This window comes from Narcine bancroftii, chromosome 4 (genome assembly GCF_036971445.1).
Source record: "Narcine bancroftii isolate sNarBan1 chromosome 4, sNarBan1.hap1, whole genome shotgun sequence".
Lineage (NCBI taxonomy): Eukaryota > Metazoa > Chordata > Chondrichthyes > Torpediniformes > Narcinidae > Narcine > Narcine bancroftii.
Genome location: NC_091472.1, coordinates 239,271,038 through 239,292,487, shown reverse-complemented (window position 1 = coordinate 239,292,487; position 21,450 = coordinate 239,271,038). Strand labels below are relative to the sequence as shown.

General features: G+C 39.2%; 1 protein-coding gene across 1 annotated transcript in view; it reads left to right on the top strand.

Annotated features, from left to right (window-relative positions):
• LOC138762445 (microtubule-associated protein 2-like) overlaps window positions 1-21,450 on the top strand; it is a 434,932-nt gene that overhangs the window by 4,054 nt on the left and 409,428 nt on the right. The window contains exon 2 of the mRNA XM_069936203.1: window positions 9,072-9,186. The gene's annotated coding sequence lies outside the window, so the exon portion shown is untranslated. The remainder of the gene's footprint in view (window positions 1-9,071; window positions 9,187-21,450) is intronic.

Below are 21,450 nucleotides of genomic sequence, written 5' to 3'. Positions count from 1 at the left end.
CAAACATTCACCTTAACAATCACAACACTGGTGTATTTTTTTTTCTGAAAATGTGCATGGAATTGTTTGTAAAACTAAAGATTCAAGAGACAAAACTCTGAGGAGCAAACTGGTTTCACTTTTGCTGTAAAGTGAATGAATATCAGTGAGTTTCAGCTTTTTATTGCACCTGTTACCTGGTAAGGTATATATTGTAGCAGTGTGATATGGGATTTTCATAATGCAGTGAATTTGATATTTGTGAAATTTCGAAATCGGAAATTGAACAAGTAGTAGCATTTCTCTTTACCGTAAACCTTATGAGACATAGATTTTACCAGAAAGTCTTCCAAAATTTAGTGACCAAGTTTATATTTGAACGAGATATCCCATACCAAATTTCAAATGTAATGTGGAAAGCTAGTTAAAGTGGAATTGAGCTATTTTGGAAACTGCTGAGAAAAGATTTTTGAATGGTGAAATATTTTTCTTTATTTTAAAGATTTGGTTGATGACATGAGTACTAAAGTGCTCCAAATGATTAATTTTAAGAGTATCGATCAATCAAGCATATCCAGTTGTGGGAAAAAAAGCCTTCTAAGTTTAGAGCAATACACAATGTGCTGGACAAATTCAGCCGCCCACACAGCACCTATAGGAAGTGAAGGGAAACCACTGTTTTAAGGCCTAAACCATTCATCAAGGTACATTCAGGCATGTGCCAGAAATAAAAGATGGGTGAAGTGGGAGGTGGTCATAGGTGGGAGGAGAGGGATGCTCTGATAGGGAAAGGGGTGAGGAGCAGGACAAAATAAGACTGGTAAAGGGGAAAAAGAGACTCGGGTGGGGTTTAGCAGAAATTAGGGAAGTTGATGTTAATGCCGTATGGGTGGAGAGTGTCCAAATGGAATATAAAGTATTTCTCCAGCACACTTGTGTATTGCACTGGACTCTAACATTTGCAAACTTTACAGTTTAACTTCTAAATTCAGACCACGTTGAGCTCTGATTGGCACTTTTGCATACAATATTTGCTTATATCTTGGGTAATATCATGGGAGAGCAAATTTATCGCATTGTTTCATTTATAGCTCTCTAGAAATATCTCAATTTCATAGACTGTTAGTGTTATTTTAAAGTAAGTGCATGAGAAGTAGATGTAGCTAAGACTAGAATAGACTTGTACAGCACAGAAGCAGGCCCTTTGGCCATCACACACATGACAACCATTTTGTCTAACTATGCTAATCATATTTCCCTTGATTAGGGCCATACCTTCCTTTGTTTTGCCAATCTGTGTCTTTAAAATTGTCATTTATTTCTCTAAATGTCTCTTAAACATGTTGTATCTGATTCCACCACCTCATCTGGCATTGAGTTCCAGATATCAATCCCTCTGTCTGTAAATATAAAGAAAGATTGCCTTTAAAACAAATTAATTCAATCTTAAACTTGTACCTTCTTGTTTTTTATAAGTCTATCATGGGGAAAAAAGATTATGTACTCTATTTATAGCCCCTTTTACATATGCATCCCATTAAATTGGCTGTCCAGTGTCCCAGGATAGGAATGGTGTTTTTGCTGTTCACACTTGACTCCCCTTAACTGGGACACTGCATGCATTCACATTTGCAAGGAGTCATCCCTGGGTTAGGACTGTTGTACCTTCTACTGGTAATGTCATGGTGCATCAAGTGATGGTGAACCTTCCCTAAATCTGATCAATGTATTATGATCTTAAATTTGAACAAAATTAATCATGCCTAATTATAACATAATTAAGCTTTATATACAGCACAGTATGAGCCCTTCAGCCCCTGTTGTTGATGTGCTGACCTATATAAGGGACCGTGGGAAAGTGCTATCAATGAATAGCAATAGCGGACAATTTTTAAACAGTTGGTAGCGCTATCGTGTACAATTTTTACAGCATGGTCTTTCATGGCTTGGTTCAGCATCATGCTGAAGAAGATTGAAAAGAGGGTTGGTGCCAGAACACAGCCTTGCTTCACGCCATTGAGCGGTATTGCGCTCAATTTATAAAGTCCTTGAGAAAAAGCAATGGGGGGGGCCTGTCCTCCCAGAATTCCATGTGGCTGTATGCATGGTTACATCCATGGAGCACTCATGGAGGGGTTTCTCTGCCACACAGAATTCTGGGAAGGCAGGTCTGCCATTGCTTTTTCCCAGGGTCTTTATAAATTGTGAGCTATCGCGCTACCAACTTTACCACCCTGTTTATAAATTGTCCACTATTGCTATTTATTGGTAGCACTTTCCTCTTTTTCTCTCCCACTGCAACTTTACCACGGCAAAGTTTATACTATTTTAATCTCTTCTTCCTTCACATTCCTGCACTCATGCAAAAACTTGGGTTATTTCTGTCCTAGAATGCAATTGCCTGTTCTACATTTGCCTAATTGCAATGCCAGGTCAAGGCAGTCTATCCCTGGCATGAGATGACGTCATCTCACGCTGGCGTTGAGACTATTTTCATTCCACACTAGACTCTTTTTAGGCTGATTGGCCGTTAATTCCTGGGACCACTTACAAGTGTGAAAGGAGCTTTAGACTCTCTTAATCTTCTTTTACTTCTATCAGGTCACCCCTCAGCCACCTTCATTCCAGGGGAAACAAACACTATCTGATCTCTTTTTATAATAGAAGTCCTCCAATCCAGACTACATCTTGGTGACACTCTGTATTCTCTTCAGCAAAATTGTGTCTTTTCTATTATCTTCTTTGACTTGGCTTCGCGGACGAAGATTTATGGAGGGGGTAAAAAGTCCACGTCAGCTGCAGGCTCGTTTGTGGCTGACAAGTCCGATGCGGGACAGGCAGACACGATTGCAGCGGTTGCAGGGGAAAATTGGTGGGTTGGGGTTGGGTGTTGGGTTTTTCCTCCTCTGCCTTTTGTCAGTGAGGTAGGCTCTGCGGTCTTCTTCAAAGGAGGTTGCTGCCCGCCAAACTGTGAGGCGCCAAGATGCACGGTTTGAGGCGATATCAGCCCACTGGCGGTGGTCAATGTGGCAGGCACCAAGAGATTTCTTTAGGCAGTCCTTGTACCTTTTCTTTGGTGCACCTCTGTCACGGTGGCCAGTGGAGAGCTCGCCATATAACACGATCTTGGGAAGGCGATGGTCCTCCATTCTGGAGACGTGACCCATCCAGCGCAGCTGGATCTTCAGCAGCGTGGACTCGATGCTGTCGACCTCTGCCATCTCGAGTACTTCGACGTTAGGGATGTAAGCGCTCCAATGGATGTTGAGGATGGAGCGGAGACAACGCTGGTGGAAGCGTTCTAGGAGCCGTAGGTGGTGCCGGTAGAGGACCCATGATTCGGAGCCGAACAGGAGTGTGGGTATGACAACGGCTCTGTATACGCTTATCTTTGTGAGGTTTTTCAGTTGGTTGTTTTTCCAGACTCTTTTGTGTAGTCTTCCAAAGGCGCTATTTGCCTTGGCGAGTCTGTTGTCTATCTCATTGTCGATCCTTGCATCTGATGAAATGGTGCAGCCGAGATAGGTAAACTGGTTGACCGTTTTGAGTTTTGTGTGTCCGATGGAGATGTGGGGGGGCTGGTAATCATGGTGGGGAGCTGGCTGATGGAGGACCTCAGTTTTCTTCAGGCTGACTTCCAGGCCAAACATTTTGGCAGTTTCTGCAAAGCAGGACGTCAAGCGCTGAAGAGCTGGCTCTGAATGGGCAACTAAAGCGGCATCGTCTGCAAAGAGTAGTTCACGGACAAGTTTCTCTTGTGTCTTGGTGTGAGCTTGCAGGCGCCTCAGATTGAAGAGACTGCCATCCGTGCGGTACCGGATGTAAACAGCGTCTTCATTGTTGGGGTCTTTCATGGCTTGGTTCAGCATCATGCTGAAGAAGATTGAAAAGAGGGTTGGTGCCAGAACACAGCCTTGCTTCACGCCATTGTTAATGGAGAAGGGTTCAGAGAGCTCATTGCTGTATCTGACCCGACCTTGTTGGTTTTCGTGCAGTTGGATAATCATGTTGAGGATTGTTATATTGCAACCAAAACTGCATACAATCTTCAAATGCAGTCTAACCAGTGTTTTGTAAAGTAGTGACATTATGTCGTAACTTTTGTATTCTGTGTCCTAACATATGAAATCAGACAAGCCATATGATCTCTTCAGCACACTATATATTACTTGCCACTTTAAGAGAACTGTGGATTTGGACCCTTGCATCACTCTGTTCATCCTAATTCCTTTGGGACCTACCATGAATGTCCTAGTTCCATTTTCTTCCCAAAATGCATCACCAAGCATATTGTTGGGATTAAGTTTAATCTCAATGCTATATCCAATTTTACACCCGATCGATATCCTTCTGTAGACTTTGACAACCTTTCTAGCAGTCCACAAATTCATTAATTTATGTTATCTGCAAACTTACTAATAATACCTCCTCACTTCATATCCAAGGTATTAATAATAATTACAAAAAGCAAACGTCTCATTAGTGAACCCTGCACCAATGAATCAGAAAAACATTGCTCCACCAGTATCCTTTACCTCCTGTAACTAAGCCAATTTTTGATCCAATGAGCAAGCTTGCCTTAGAACCCAATTTAATAGTCTTGATATATTGTAATTCAGGTTATTTTAAATCTAGCATTGCGATACAAATTTTTTTTTAGTGTTTTTTTTTGAAATTTTGGAAATCTGGATTCTATTGAATGTGTTCTGAAGAACAGACTTACCTTTAAACTTTCAAATTTTGTATGCTCTTTGCATATAGTGTAATAGTAGATTATTTAAGGGGAATAAATGACCAGCCAGGAAAAGAAGAGTCAGGGTTAGTGAACAAAGTATCTTCATATAAGGTGCTGTGTTTGAAGGACTATACTTAAATCAGTGAATTCTGGCAATCATTTGATGAAATGACAATTAATAAAGTTGGACTTGGGTTATATGTTTGTTGTGTTACCATTCTCTTGAAGCAATAATTAAAATTGATGATTTGATTAAAGCAGTTGGCTATTTGTTTTTGTTTATTTAAAATCTGTTATTGCGTGACTCATTTGTTTTCATTAGTCCATTCACTAAATTCTGGCTCACTAAATGTGCAACCATAGAATGATCAGCCAATAAGCACTGCAGTTTAGTCTTGAGTTAACGTTTGTTTTATTTTAATGTCGTGACTAACATCCACTCTTTGTGGAATAAACATTCAAAATTAAGCAACTGAAATAGAAAGACAAACAGGATGTGAAATTTTTCCTAAATTTATACTGGGCTTGAATACTATCTTATTCAGAAACAATATGATGTTAAGTCTATATTTTTAGATGATTTATGTATTGATAATCCTCTTGTATTTACCGAGTAAGAGTTTGCAGATGGCAGTGGGGGTTATTAGGCCAATGTATGGGATCCTCAGTGATGTGACGAGATTAATCTTTCAGAGCTGGTTACACCCTTGGTACTTTGAGGTCTGAGTGACTTAAGAGATCTTGAGTGACTGAAGAGTTAAGTAACCAGCGAGAGCTTGACATCTGGCAGTAGTTGCTCAGGACATGAGGTATTAATAGATAGTGCTGAGCCAGTTACTGCCTGTGATTTGCCATAAGCATGCGTTGAGGGCCCAAATCTCTGCTGAGGATTGCTGTGTATCATGGCACCTTGTGATGACTAGGGAAAGGAAGTAGTTACAAGCTGCCCCTCGAGATGCCATTTCCTGGCCAAATTCTTAAAAGAACTTGCAAGCAAAAAGGAATGCCAGATTTATGTCCCTTAAGTGAATATTTCTCAAGAATCCAAATCCTGTTCTGTTGATCTAAACTGATTGTTGTCTCTGTACCAGGCATTTTCTTAGTGATATTTTGAACTATGTACTGGATTAATCCTATATTTTCTTGGTTAGCAATGCTGATTTAAGTTGCAAACAAGTTATTAAATTATTTTTGCTTATCATAATGGCATCATTGCTGAAGCACTCGTACTTTGGGTTAGAGAAACCATTTTGTATTGCATTTTTACTTTTATTTTAACAATGCAGCAATGGGAGAAACCCAATCCAGGCTACGAAATCTGTGCTGCCTAATTACATCAATTAAGCTACCAACCTGGTATGTTTTGGAGGGTGGGAGGAAATTAGAGCACAGGGACAAAACCCACACAGGTCATACAAACTCCTTACAGAGAGCGCTGGGTCTCTGGTGCTGTAATAGCAATGCTCTAACCGCTGCAAAATGTATTTAAATTTGAATTAAACTATATCAACAGTGTACATAGGATAATGATTATTTAAGACCAAAGTTAGAGTTCCTTTCTTCCCTTTTTTTTGTCTTTTGCCATTTATATTTTTCGTATGTTTTCAAATTCAAAGTGAAAGAAAACTGCAGATGCTGGAAATTGAAAATTTAAAAAAACCCAAATAAATGGTTGAAGTACTCAGTAGATTGGGCAGACATTTTGGTCAAACATTCTTTGTTTAAATTCACTTTTGAAATGTGGCCATTGCTGACACTTCTTGTGCATCTTTTGTTGGTCACGAGAAGGTGTTGGTCATTTGTCACCTTGAAATGCATTGGTTCTTTTTGTGAAGGTTCAGTAGGGTTGGGGAATTCTTTGTTGAGCTTCCTGGGTGCTTTTGAAGCTGTACTCATTAGGAATATGTTGAATATTCTATCACTCTTCTTCCCTATCTCGTAGAATGTGGAAGACCAATCCTCTAAATTCACATTATTTTTTGCAGCTGATTTACTTATGATCCCTGGAATATTGATGATGGAGGGTTTGGTATTGCTTTGTTGAAGATTGTCATAGCCTGGTCCTTCGGTGTAAACATTACTTCTTACTTATCCACTCGTGCTGAGTCATGTCCAAGTCTTGGTGCATGCAGGGCTGTTTCATTTGCTGAAGAGTTGTGAATGCATTTGCATTTGGGTGGAAGGGAGGTTACTGATGAAGCAGTTGAAGATGCTTGAGGTTGGTGTTGAGGAATTTCTGCAGTGATGTCCTGCGATGACTGAGCTCCAACAACCTATTTGTCTTGAGAAATGTCCTTTTATTGGGAGTATTTTCCCCATAATGCCCATTGTTCAGTGTAACATTTGGTCAAATATGGCATTGTTGTCAAGGGCCGTCACTTTCTCTGTGGCTCTGGAATTTAGCTCTCAAGTTCACATGTGAACTAAGTCTCTGATGAGGCCTTGAACTGGATAGTTCTAAAACCCAACAGTGAAGAGTGGAGGTTCATAGCATTGTTGATAAAACAATCCAAATAAATAAGCTAATTGTTTATTACTAAGACCACATGGTAAGATATTTTAGGACTGTTGATGTTGTGGTGTATCCAGGAAGAATTATGGATTGTAACTTTGTGTGTTTATGCCTAATGTATGTTCCAAATATACACAAAGTATGAAGGTGGCATATTGGAGCAGCTCATTAAGCCTTTGTCTCAGAGTCCACGGTTCAATAGTGATCTCGATGCTTCTTTGTGGAGCTTGCATGTTCTTCCTGTAACTGGATTTCTGGTGATTTCTTGCATCCCAAAAATGTGCATATAGGTAGATTTATTGGCTCTTTAGATTATGACTGAGCACCTAAATGAGTGTTAGCATCTGGAGGGAGTTGATTAGCGGGCGCAGAGAATGAAAAATTAGATTAATGTAGGGTTAGTGTAAATGGATGGTTGATGTTTGGCACTGACTTGGTGGTCAGAATGAATTATTTCTATGCTGTGTCTCTCTGACTAAACCAGAAATTGGTTGTGCAGATTTTAAAAAAAGTGAACCAGAGATTACTAATCACCTGTTGACTACTCTGTTCATCTCTCCATTTATTTGAATTAAAAAAAGTTGTTCCAATGACTTGACTCCATTCAACATGTGGTATTCCAAATGAGTAGAATGCACATCTGCAAATTGTCTTGTTTACTTTATAAAGACCGACCCATATTCTTCAAAATTGGTCTCCTTTGTAACTCAGAAATTCTCTTTATTGTTGTATTATTTCTTGATGGTAGTTGAAGTATTTGACTGTAAAGTATGTTTTAAAACTTGAATATTTCATGATTACATCAGTATCCTGAATTTTTTATTTTGAAACTGTGATCTGTTAACATTCTACTTTAACTTAAACTTAAGTATACAGTTTAATTCAGCGCTTCAAAACTGTTTTTACTTAGTGTTTCTCTGACACAGAATGTTTAAAAACTGAAATGGATGAATCACTTACTCTTTGATCATGGTTTCATCTTCACTCTAAAGAGCAGGAAAATAGACTCAGAAGGAAGCCACTGACTTGGCATTTTATTTTTGTTACCAATATTTTGGTTTTCAACACTCCAGGGGAAAATATTCAGAAGTAATATCAAATATTGGTGTAGCTTTATCGACTGTTGCTTTCCGTGGATGCTGCCCGATCCTATGAGTTCCTCCATTACTTTCCCTGTGTATTACTTTTGACTTGTAGTCTTCCATTTATAATGGCTGGGGGATTTTTTTAAAAAAAAAGCAGAAATGCAATATGTTGTCAATGAAGCCAAAGAAAGAATTTTTTTCCCTGTAAGAAAGAATGAGCTTCCTAATGACTAAATCAGATATCAACCTTTATATGGTGAATTTTATGGAGAGTGTTGTGGTGGGGGGAGGGGGTTGGTGGGTGTCAATTGGCAGTTACCCTGTTCATCATCTGCTAGAACTAATGGATCATCATCTGAAGAGTAAAACACATTTGATACATGCATAAGAAGAATATTTGAAACTCATCAAATATTAAGACACTGAATCCCTTATTTTACCTTTAACATTCACATGTCGCTTAAGAATTTGAACTATTCTTTGATGTAATCAACATTAGAATTTGTTTACAATGTATGCTAAGAAAATATGCTTGACTGAAATGGATATGCTGAAAAGTACAATAATTACAGTAGAAGTCATCCATGTTGGATGTCATCTAAATATGCTGACAAATTCAAAATCCAGCCAAAAGCTAGTAAGTGACAGGTCAGTATCAAAGCTTAGTGAGGGAACCTGTGAAAGAATTGATCGTGATTTATAATCTAATCAGGTTGCAGTGCTTTAAATGACTGGTGTCTATTTGGTGTTTTTTTTACAGCTTTGGCTTCAATGAATGTGTTATGCAAGTATATTTTACCGCGGTGAATACCAGTGACCTGATGAGCAATAGTTTCCATCTAAATTACAGCCTTGATTGAGGAAGAATATTCTGGGTAAATATTTATTTTTATTATGGTGTATTAATTCTCTTGGGTTTGAAATTACTATAGGTTGAACATTTCATCTTAAATCTCCATTGAATTCTGTTGTCCAAATTGCTATTAAATACAGATTGTACCTCTTTAAACTGGTGACATTGGGACCTGGCCATTGCTGGGTCACAGAAAATGATAGAAAACAGAAATTGACCCCTAAGGGAACCCCCTATGTAAATATATCAAAGGTAGAACAAAGGGGTGGCGCAGTTAGCCCAATGCCTTTACAGCACCAGCGATCAGGGCATGAGTAAAAACTCCTTACAGACAGCTCGGGACTCGAGCCCCAGTCCCGATCGCAGCAGGTTCAACCTTGACAGTCCCACACTGTCTATAAGGAGTTTGTACTAACGGTGGCAGATTCAAACGTGCCAGACCATGGAGTTGCCAGATCACAGAGTGCCAGATAAGAGAGGGACAACCTGTAATAATTCAGACTTCCATTAGTCAGTGTATGAATACTTTTTTTGGAGTAAAAAATATTCTGTTTTGAATATTATGATACATTCAAAGGTATGTGTGGAGAGCTTTTGGGTCACTTTGGTTTGATATCTGAGAATAACAATTTAAGTTAATTTGTCACAAAATACCAAGTACAATGATGTGTTCTTCTGTGAATGGACCAGTAGGTTGTCTCTAACATTACATATAGCCATGCTGTGCCACAATTTACAGCAGACAGGATTACAATAAAAATGAAGATTAATTAGCACCAAGCAAGGGTAGCAAAGAGCATTCATTCAGGAGCCCAATGGCTCAGGGGAAGAAACTGTCTTTTAAGCCTGTTTATGGGTGCTTTCACACTCTTAAGCCCATCTCTATAATGGAAGGAGGGACGAGGAAGTGTGTCCAGGACATGACAGGTCTTTCAGTATGTTGGCTGCTTTTCCTAGACAGCAGTAGATGAAGTCCACGGGAGGGAAATTTTTGTAATGTTCTGACCTGCATTGACTATCTTCTGTAGTTACTTCCAATCTTGAGCAGAGCAGCTCCCATACCATGCAGTGATGCATCCAGAAAGTATGCTTTTGATGGTATACCTGTAGAACTTTATTGCCTTCACTTCTATTGAAGAATTTCTTATTTATGATTAACCATGGTACTCTGCACGTTTCGTTGAATTCTTGAAGTTTTATTTTTCTGAATGTAGGCACCACTAGCAAGATGACTGCCAATTTCTCCAATACGTACTTGGTGGTAATGATCTAGGATTTGGATCTAGTGGTGATTAAGGAACAGTAATGTAGTTCTAAATTAGGACCTTGTGAAACATAGAGAGAGACCAGCAGGTGGTGGTGTTCTTAGTACTTACTGTGCTTGCCCTTCTTTGTGGTAGAGGCTTCAGATATCAGTGATGGTGTAGGAATAAGCTAAATGAGTAATTGGGAGCATATTTTGCGATAATGTACACTATTGTCATGGTGCTCCTGCAGTGAAGGGGGTGAATATTTAGGATGGTTATTCAGGTGCCAGTCAAGAAAGGTTCTTTCTCTTGATTGGCTTTGTTGGAATTTCTTTTATCCAGGCTGTGGAAAATAGTCTCTCACACTCTTGACTTGGACATTGTACATGTGGGAAAGCCTTTGGATGTTAGGGGATGAGTCAAAGGCTGCCTTTGACCTGCTCTGGTAGCCTCAATAATTATGTGGTCGGTCCAGTGAAGTTTTTGGTCAGTGGTGACTGGCAAGTTGATGATGTTGGGCCACTTGATGATGGTAATGTGGAGTTTTGGGGAACTAGCAACAATACTCTTGCTATTTCTTTTCCCACTCAGCCCTGGATCACTTGGGCAATAGCAACATCTGCATTAGGCTGCTTTTCATCGATTACATCTCAGCTTTCAACACTATCATGATCTCAGTACTGGTCAGCAAGCTTCAAACCCTAGGCCTCTGAAACTGTCTCCTTGACTTCCACATCAGAAGACCACAGTCAATGTGAATCAGTTACAACATCTTCTCGTCAATGACAATCAACTTAGGTGCACCTCAAGAATGCGTGCTTTGCCCACTGCTCTCTATACCAGGGTTCTCCAGTGGTCAATATTAACTCCTGGGGGTCGATAAATGATGGGGTGGGGGTCGAAAGGGGGTCAATAAACGTCGGGGATGGGGTGATTGAACATTTTTGGTCGCAAGCAAGGATGTATCTACGGAAAATAGTGCCTATGTCAGGAGTGGCCAGCCTCTCGTGAGAGTTGGATTTCATGGCCACTGTATTGTGTTTGGCTTCGGCCTTTAATAAATTGAGATCAAATGGGAAGATGAGGGAGGGTGGACAGAGTGGAGATGAAAGAGTTATGTGTTCTTTGTTTCTTTGGGGGGGGGTTGGCAGTACTGGCCGGGGTGGGGAGGGTGGCTTTGCAGGCCCCTCTCCACCCCCCAGCCATTGCTGCGAACCCCGCCCACCCCCCCCCCCCTCCGGCTAGCACCACCAGCGCTGCCACTCCCCTGTGGCCAGCGCCACCACCCCCCCCATACAAAGAATGTTGACAAAGGTGGGGGGGTGTATTCAGTGCCTGGAGGTCAATGAGGGATCAAGGATTCCACAATGGTCTAAAATGTTTGGGATGTCCTGCTCTATACCCAAGACTGAATGTCTAGGTACAATTCAAATGCCATCTACAAATTTGCCGATGACACCAAGGTCATTGGCGGAATCATAGACAGCTATGAGGAAGCGTCCAGGAGGGAGATAGATCAGCTGGTTGAGAGCAGTCCCAACAAAAACCTTGTAAAACTAAGGAGAAGATTGTGGAATTCAGGAAGGAGAAACCAAGAGAACACAAACCCGTCTTCATCATGGGATTAGCAGTGGAGAGGGTAAAGAACTTCGAATTCATGGGTGCCAACGTCTATCTATCTATCCTGGGACCATCATATCATTACATTCATGAAGAAGGCTCACCAGCTATACTTCTTTAGGAGTTTGAAGAGATTTCTATGTCACCAAAGACTCTTGCAGATTTCTATAGATGTACTGATGTGGAGGCACCAAAGCACAGGATAGGAAAATTTAGAGGGTTGTAAATTCAGCCAGTGCCATTATAGGTGTCAATTTTCACTCCATTAAAGACATTTAAAAGAGGCAATGTCTCAAGCAGTCTCCATCAAGGACCCTCACTACACAGGTCATGCCCTCTTCTCACTGCTACCATGAGGAAGGAGGTACAGGAGCCTGAATATGAGCACCCAATGTTACAAAACTGTTTCTCCTCCATTAGATTTATGAATGGACAATGAACAATAGACACTAACCTCACTTTTTTACCTCTTTTCCACTAATTTATTTATTTTTAAGTGGTGTATTTGCAGAAATATAATTTGTAACAATTTTTGCACCCATAATGCAACAAAACAACAAATTTTGTGACAGATGTTCATGACAATAAACCTGAAACTAAGTGAAAATGCAGTTCTTTGTGGAGAGAGAAAAATAATTCAGGTTGGATGATCATCAATATGAATGTCTAACTTTGCTTCTCTTCTTTTGATGTTACTTGACCATTGACTGTTTCTGGTGTTTTATGTTTAAATTTTGGAATTCTACCACATGCACTATTTTGCTTTGGTCTGTTGGACAAAAATATTTGGTTATTTCCTTTTGAGGTTGAAATATCTGAAAGTCTCTCCTCAGTCAAGTAATTTGGAGCTGATCAGAGTTGGTTCTGAACTGTTTCCAAGTCTTAAATTTCTCTCATACTGAGTGACAATAACTGGGCGCGTTTGCAGAGATGCGATGACCTTGGGTCTGTCTATGACATCCTCCAAATTGTGGTGGATTCTATTTGGAATATTGATTGTTTCTCTTTGGAACCTGGATATTTAAGCAGTCCTTTTAATTTTCAGTTTCATTATTTATCTGTGTAAATATCTTTGAGTTGTTGTCACAGAATTAAATATAGTGCCATCTGAAAATTTAACTCTTCAGTCCTGAATTTTAAAACTCAAGTTATTCATAAAATTAAACTGTGGTGGTACTGGTGCTGATATCTTATTTGGTCAATGTATTAGGTGCTCCCCTTTCCTGATTTCCCCAAAGTAATGAATTGTCCACATGTTCTTTTACCTTTTTGATATCCCCATTTTCAGCTTATTATCCCAATTTTTACATTTCAACATAAATGTACACATTTTTTTTAGTGTAAAATTTTCTTCTACATAACATTTCACAGTTTTGTTTTGAAAAACGACCAGGGATGTGAATTTAAAAAAAATATAGTGGGGGAAAAAAGTTGGGTAAAATCTGAGGTGCTGAAAGGCAATAAACATTGTGAAGGACTCCACACTCCTCAAGTAAACTGTTCTCCCTTCTGCCATCTGGTAGGAGGTCTTCCAGCACTCGGGTGCTTATGTCCAGATTGGGCAAAAGCTTTCTCCCCCAAGCCACCAGACTTCTCAACTTCCAGAACATTTGGGGATAGGGTACTATAGACTTCTACTGTATAAGTCTTAATACTTTAATGTGTTTAGCTTCTATTCTAATTTATATTTATGTAAGTATGCTCTGTGGTCTTGGAGAAACACTCATGTGATAAATAAAGATGACTTGACACACTTATTTATCCAAGCTGTTATTAAAAAAAATCCTTGTAGATTTGAAATAATTTAAATGATCTTCAATATTGATATATGATTAATGGGACATTATTTCCTATTTCATGGCAAAGGGACAGCATTGGCTTGCTTCCAAACGAATAGTTTTCTCACAATGACTGCATCTTGAACCACATTGCAAGCTTCTTTCAGTGCTCTGGGGTTAAATTTAGTTTTTTTAAATATTAAAAGATTTCTTGTCTGGAAATCCCTCATTCTACTTGAGCTTTTGTTGGCCTTGTACTTGAAGTCCCTTGTAAACACAAGAAGAAACTAATTGCTGTTTCCATCTTTAATATTTTCCAACTCTGATATGAGAAATACTGAAAGAATTTCTTGATATTTTGTTTTATTCTTGTTTCGTTAGCCACTGAATGTTTCAGAACCTCTAGATCCCTCTGAATAAACCACTTTTTAAAATCTGTTCTGGAATTGTAGAGATCATAAGTTTGCTTCTACTTAATTAGAGACAATTTGCTTTTGATCATGACTTTGCTGGATAATTTGTATATTAAAAGAAGCAACAAAACAAAACTATTGCAATAAATTAGCATGTGGGAATAGTTTTGTGGGTAGTTTTGATTCAAATAAAATTGTGAATTAAGCATTTTTAATTGAGTAAAGTAGAGAATTTAGCATCATGCTTCCACATCAGTTGCTATTTATGGGTTTATTTGTTACAAAATACCTTGTGCTGTGAGTGAGTCAGGTTCTTCAGTAAACAAATGTTATCTCTAACATTTATGCAGTGGTGTAGAGAACATAATTAACAGAGGATAGAACACAATTTATTGAAGAGCAAAATTAATTAGCATGAAGCATGAGAGCATTGGTTTGGGACTCTCAGCTGCAGGGGGAAAAAAAAACTGTCATTAAACCTGCCATTAAGCTTCTTTTCAAGCTCAAGTTTTCTTCCTGATGGGAGGAGAAAAAGAGAATGTGTTTGGGTCAATGGGTCTGTCAGAATGTTGCCTGCCTTTCCTAGGCAGGAGATGATTTCAGATTTATTGTCAGAGTACATACATGACACCACATATAATCCTGAGGTTCTTTTTCCTGTGGATGAGACAGAATTACCACTTATTGGTAGTGCAAAAATACTGTACACAGCATATGCATGGAACAGTAAACAGATAACAAATGTAAAAAATAATTGCAATATAGAGAGAATTTAAAAAATCAATAAAGTGCTCAAGTAAGAGCCCTTAAATGAGTCCCTGACTATTTTTATATGATATATATATAATATTTTTATATTATTTTTGTTTTTCTTTCTTTATATTCTAACTGGATTGATGAGCTGGATATGCCTTAACGTAAGAGTTAAAAAAAGATTTGAAACACTGAGGAGTTGGGAAGAGAGAGGTGAAGGGGAGATATATTTTCCAATTGCTTTTAAAAGATACCAATGGATAAAGCAGTGAATACTTTAAGTTTTAATATTAATGGGCTTTATTAAACAAGATTAAATTTGATTTAAATAGATGGAAGGAGTTACCCTTAACATTGAATACTAAAATGAATCTATATCCTTGTATTCAGTATTTATTTCAATCCACTCAGAGTGCTATACTGGGAAAATCCTTTAATCAGTTCACCTTTTTTATGAAAAGGTAAGTTGTCTAGAGTTTCCATGCAAAAGCTGACATGGAGATATGATTTAGGAGGACTTCAACTACCACATTTTCCAAATTATTATGAAGCAGCACAATTAAAGTTTATTAATAGATTGTTTGATACTGATCAACCTCCGGTGTGGGCCAAGGTGGAAATGGACCAAACTCAGGAAAGAAGCATGCATCACTTTGTAGATAAATGGAACCCATTTTCGGCTTGTAATACTCTTTTCCATTTTCTGTGTTCTTCAATTTCTTTATGTCTGTCCTATTCATTGATTTTGAACAATTCTAGAATTAATTTATTCCCCACTCCATTATTCAGATACTTCATTTTTTTTTCAATTCTTGAAAATGATCTTCCTCGAGGAATTATAATAGCAACTTGAATATGTATGGCGCCTTTAAAATATCATCAATGCTTCATAGAATATCAAATAAAATGATGTGTAAAAAGAGAGAGAAGGAAAATGACCAAAATTGGATTACATTTTAAGTTTTTAAAAAGCATGTGAATGGAGGAAAGTGGTAGCAAAGCAGAAGCATTTTTGCAGGTAAAGTTTAGGGACTTGGAAGGCAATTGAAGATGGGCACCAGTGGGGTTGTAATTTAAATCAAGGATGTGCAAGAATACAAACATGAAGGAGTATGGAGGGTAATAATAGTGTTATTTTCATATCTGATAACCACCAAATACACAAGTAAGGAGTCAAGTCATGGAATGAAAAGTAAACTAACAATGGAAATAATAATTGACACGCCTTCATTGTTGAGTTTTGAAGTTGTAACTTGAAGACTTTGTGTCTCTTTTATCAATCCTTTCACTGTAAATGCTTGATCTTTAACCTTCAATATATGTCATTTAGCTATGTTTAGACTGTAGTTATTACAGTTGTTTCATCTCTGCTTATTTATTTTGGAGAGCATTTTTTCGCAGCAATGTGTTTCCCATTGTATGGGTTGAGGGAGCTTGTTTCTGGAATAAAAATATGGGATTATTATGCCCACATGTGTAAGAGAGAGATTGAAGGGTTTCTTTGTAACATTTCATTTGAGGAGCATTGACTCAACAATTCAGTATTTCTTTAATAAACAAAAATATTGGCACTTTTGAGTCTGGGTCTTGACTACATCCCAGTACCTGTCAAGTTGATGCTGAGTTAATATCTGAGTGAAGTATCGAAGCTTTTCAGATTTTTTAATTCTGGTTTGGCAGAAGAGCAACCATTCAGTGCCTCATGATTTACATGTTTGTGCTACAATAATTAGAACTAAAAGCATAAATGGATTCACAGGAAGTGTAGGGCAAACGGCATCTGTGGAGAAATGAGCCACAGGCTATCCCTTTCATGCAGTGAAAAAGCCCAACTGCAAAGGCGGAGATTCTCCTTCCTTGCGTCAGGGGACGTGACTCTATGAATGCACTGTAGCCGGCTCCAAGGTGCCAACTGCAATCCCTCTTGGGGAAGGATCGTCGGCAGAGTGCAATGCTTTGCTGCCTCACGCGAATATACAGCTGCTGCAAGCGGCTGTCTAGGGGTGGGTTGATGACATCGTGATGATGCCATCAGCCAGTGACCTATCTTCCCTTTCTTTCCCACACACTCACCCCTCTCCCTCCATGACCTCCTCAGGGCAGGGGCGGTTGGAAGGAGCCATTGGGTTAGGGGCTATCAGGGAGGGGAGCGTCAGGTTAGGGGTAGCTGGTGGGAACTGTTTGGCTGGGGGTCCATCAGGGTAGGGGCCGTCAGGGCAGGGGTGGCCGGTGGGGTCCATCAGGGTGGGGTCAGTCAGGGCAAGACTGGTGCAGGCTGTGACAGCCCCGCCAGCCACTCCGGCACCTCACCGGGCCACTCGTCAGCAGCTCAAAACGCAGCAGAGCAATGGCCATCTTCCCTATCCATAATCCCCCACACAGCTAGAATTGTTCTTAAACACAGGTTCCAGCTGCATGGGGGAATTATGGATAGGCAAGACGGCCATTTCTGTGTCATGTATTTATGATGGGTGGCGCTATGGCACCAGTTGCCCCACCTCCATTGGCTCCAGAGGCTCTACGAGGCACCTCTCATGAAAAGTAAGTTTGTTTTCCCTCAGAGCTGGGCCTCGCATAAAAAGGCCTAATGTCTCAGTACTGCAGGGTAGCCAATATTGTACCATTGTTAAAGAAAGAAAATAGGGATAATCTGGAAAATTACAGGATGATCAGTCTCTCATCCGTATCAGGAAAACTATCAGAGAAAATAGGGTTTATGCATATATAGAAAGGCATGTTCAGATTAAGGGTTAGTTGGCATAACTTCGTGTGGGGAAGGGCATGTTTTACAAATTTGATGGTTGTTTGAAGAGGTGACAAAGATGGTTGATTAGAGTAGGGCGGTCGGTGGACTTCATCAAGGTACTTCACAAGGTCCTTCATGATGGACTGATCAAGAAGGTACAAATGAATGGGATCCACGATAACTTGGATTTGGAGTTGGCTGGCCATTAGGAGACAGAAGGTTGTGGTCGAAGGGTATTATTGTTAAAGGAGATCAATGACCTATGAAGAATAAGGATTGATGTTGGGACCTCTGTTTGTAATATCTAAAAATGACATGGATGAAAAATTAGATGGGTGAGTTGTTAAGTTTGTAGATGATGCAAAGATTTCTGGAGTTGTGGACACTGTAGAGGGTGATCAATGAATTCGACAGGATATATATCAGTTACAGATATGGGCAGAAAATGGCAGATTGAAGTTTCATTCAGACATTGTGAGATGCTGCACTTTTGGAGGTCAAATGTAAGGAAAAAATATGCTGTTTTTTTTATTTTTTTTATTTTTCACACCATAAATCACATTAGCCATGATATACACTATTTCTTTTTCACACATATACAGTGACTTTTTCTCCCCCCCCCCCCTTTCCTCCCAAACCACCCCCCCACCCCCCCTCTCATCCATTTTAGGTATACAATCTAGGTTGCATTAAGCCAGTCAGACAATGTTGTCATTCAACAAAATTACACCAGAAATTCTACTGAGTCCATTCTTTTCTTTCCTTCTCCTTCCATCAACTTAGGTAATGTTTGTCCCCGGTAGGTTTTCGCTATTGTATTTAATGTAAGGCTCCTATACTTGTTCGAATATTTCAATATTATTTCTTAACCAATATGTTATTTTTTCTAATGGAATACATTTATTCATTTAAATTTGGTAGTTTCTTCCTTTTAATTTGGTTATGTATTCCATTAATATTTAAAGACATATAGTTCAGCGTAGCCCTTTTATATTTTGTTTATCTTCTCTTTCCGTTTTTCCATCATTACCTTTCCTCCTTTTCCATTTCTGTTTTCTTATTTTCAACTCTTTATAAGACAACATTCCTACAACATCCAACATTTTCCTTATTCTCCTATTTCTATCTTATTTATCCCCAATCTCCCCTTCACCTCCTGAGTTGTCCTTTATCCCTTGTCGGACAACCACATCTCCCCTCTCCATTTGGATTTGCGAATCCACTCGCAAGCGTCAACTGATTTTGCAGTGACCGCTATTTCCCCCCACCCCGCCTCCCCCAGAAAAGATTTCACTTTACATATGTCACAAAGGTCACTCTTTTAATTCCCTCCTTATTCTCTCTATTCCATTACCTTCCCTTATTAATTCTTGTCTATACTATCTATATTTTCCTCGAAGTACAGATACATTCTTGTATGCTCATTGTCTCTATTCACTCTTATACCTCTTTACCCGCATACATATCAATCGTGATCATTTTTACTCTCATTACCCGTCTTCATCCCTCAGTCTATTTTTGTCTTTACCCACATACATATCAATCGTGATCATTTTAACTCTCATTACCCGTCTTCCTCCCTCAGTCTATTTTTGTAATTGTTCTGCAAATTTTCGTGCTTCTTCTGGATCCGAGAATAGTCTGTTTTGTTGTCCTGGAATAAATATTTTCAATACCGCTGGATGCTTTAGTATAAATTTATACCCTTTCTTCCATAAAATCGCCTTTGCTGTATTGAACTCTTTTCTCTTCTTTAGGAGTTCAAAACTTATATCTGGATAAATGAAGATTTTTGCCCTTTATACTCCAGTGATTTGTTGCCCTCTCTTACTTTTTCCATTGTCTTCTCCAGTACCTTTTCTCTTGTAGTATATCTTAGGAATTTTACTACAATAGATCTTGGTTTTTGTTGTGGTTGTGGTTTAGAGGCCAATACTCTATGTGCCCTTTCTATTTCCATTTCATGCTGTAGTTCTGGACATCCTAGGGTCTTAGGGATCCACTCTTTTATAAACTCCCTCATATTCTTGCCTTCTTCATCTTCCTTAAGGCCCACTATCTTTATGTTATTTCTTCTGTTATGGTTTTCCATTGTATCTATTTTTTGAGCTAGTAGTTCTTGTGTCTCTTTAGTTTTTTTATTAGATTTCTCCAATTTCTTTTTTAAGTCTTCTACCTCCATTTCTGCTGCTACTGCCCGCTCTTCCATCTTGTCCATTTTTTTTCCCATTTCTGTTAAGGTCATCTCCATTTTATTTATTTTCTCTTCTGTGTTGTTTATTCTTTTTCTTAAATCCTTAAATTCCTGTGTTTGCCATTCTTTAAATGACTCCATGTATCCTTTAATAAGAGCAAGTATATCCTTTACCTTGCCTTTCTTTTCTTCTTCTATTTCACCATACTCTTCCTCTTCCTCTTCTTCTTCCTCTGGGTTGGCCATCTGTTGTTTCTTTGTTGCCCTTTCCTCCTCTTCTTTCTTGTTTCTATTGTCTTCTGTGGTCTCTTCTTGCTGCAGGTGTTCTGCAGCTGTCGTTGCCGGCTGTGGAGATCGACTCCCCAGCTGGTCCCCCCTCCCGTCGGTGTGTTTTCTTTCATTCGCATCGCGCATGCGCGGTTGCGCACTTTTACTCGGCTCTGCGAGCCATTTTTGTAGTCCATTATTTACCGATCTGAGGGAGCGGGTTTCTCTCTCTGCAGCGGGCCTCTTCGGACAGGTAAGGCCTTCACCTTTTTCCTCCTTTGTCTTCTCTTCCTCTCTTCTTACCGTTGCTTTCGATTTTTCTTTTTTTGTCGCCATCTTCTTTCCACCTTTATACTCACTTTTCTGTAACTTTTATTTCTGTGCCTTTGTATTTTCTCTTGTTTTTCCCGACTTTTCTGGAGAGGGCTGGAGTTCACTGTCCGGCCACTACTCCATCACGTGACTCCTCCTCAGGAAAAAATATGCTGTTAATGTTGGGATTCTTATGAGCATAGATAAGCAAAGGGATCTGTGGGGTATGATTCATTGCTCTATGAAAGTAGCCACAGAAGTAGATTGGTGATAAAGAAGGCATATAGTATGCATGCCTTCATTTGGAGGGACATTGGGCATAAAAATAAGCAAGTCTTGTTGCAGTTAAGTAAAATGTTGCTAGACTGCAATTGGAGTACTATGTGGTATTCTGGTTGCCCCATGACAGGAAGGATGTGGATGTGTCAGAAAGGGTACAGAAGTGGTTGCTTGGATTAGAGGGTATGTGCTATGGGGAGAGGATGGACAAACTTGAGTTGTTTTCTTTGGTGTGTGGGAGGCTGAAGGGAGACCTGATGGAAGTTTATAAAATTGTGAAGGGGTACAGATAGGGTAGATAGTCAGAATTGTTTTCCCTGGGCAACAATATATAGAAGAGGATCTGCAATTTTTTGAGTCTGGGTGAGTTTAAAGGAGATGTGTTAGGCAAGTATTTTTTTTACAATGTGGTAGGTAGAGCCCGGAATGGATAATAGGCATGCTGGTGGAGGCAGATACAATAGTAGTGTTTAGGAGGCTTATAGATAGAAACATGAATATGCCAGGAAATAGAAGGTTATGTATCTTGGCCAAGTAGTAGAGCCTCAGTTTAATTTGGGCACAATGTTTTATGTAGGGGAAGAACCTTTTCTTGCATTGTACTGTTCGATGTTAAAACAGAGCTGATGTTTTGAGTTGGTTCCTTTCCTTCAGAACTATTACTCAACAAAGAAAAG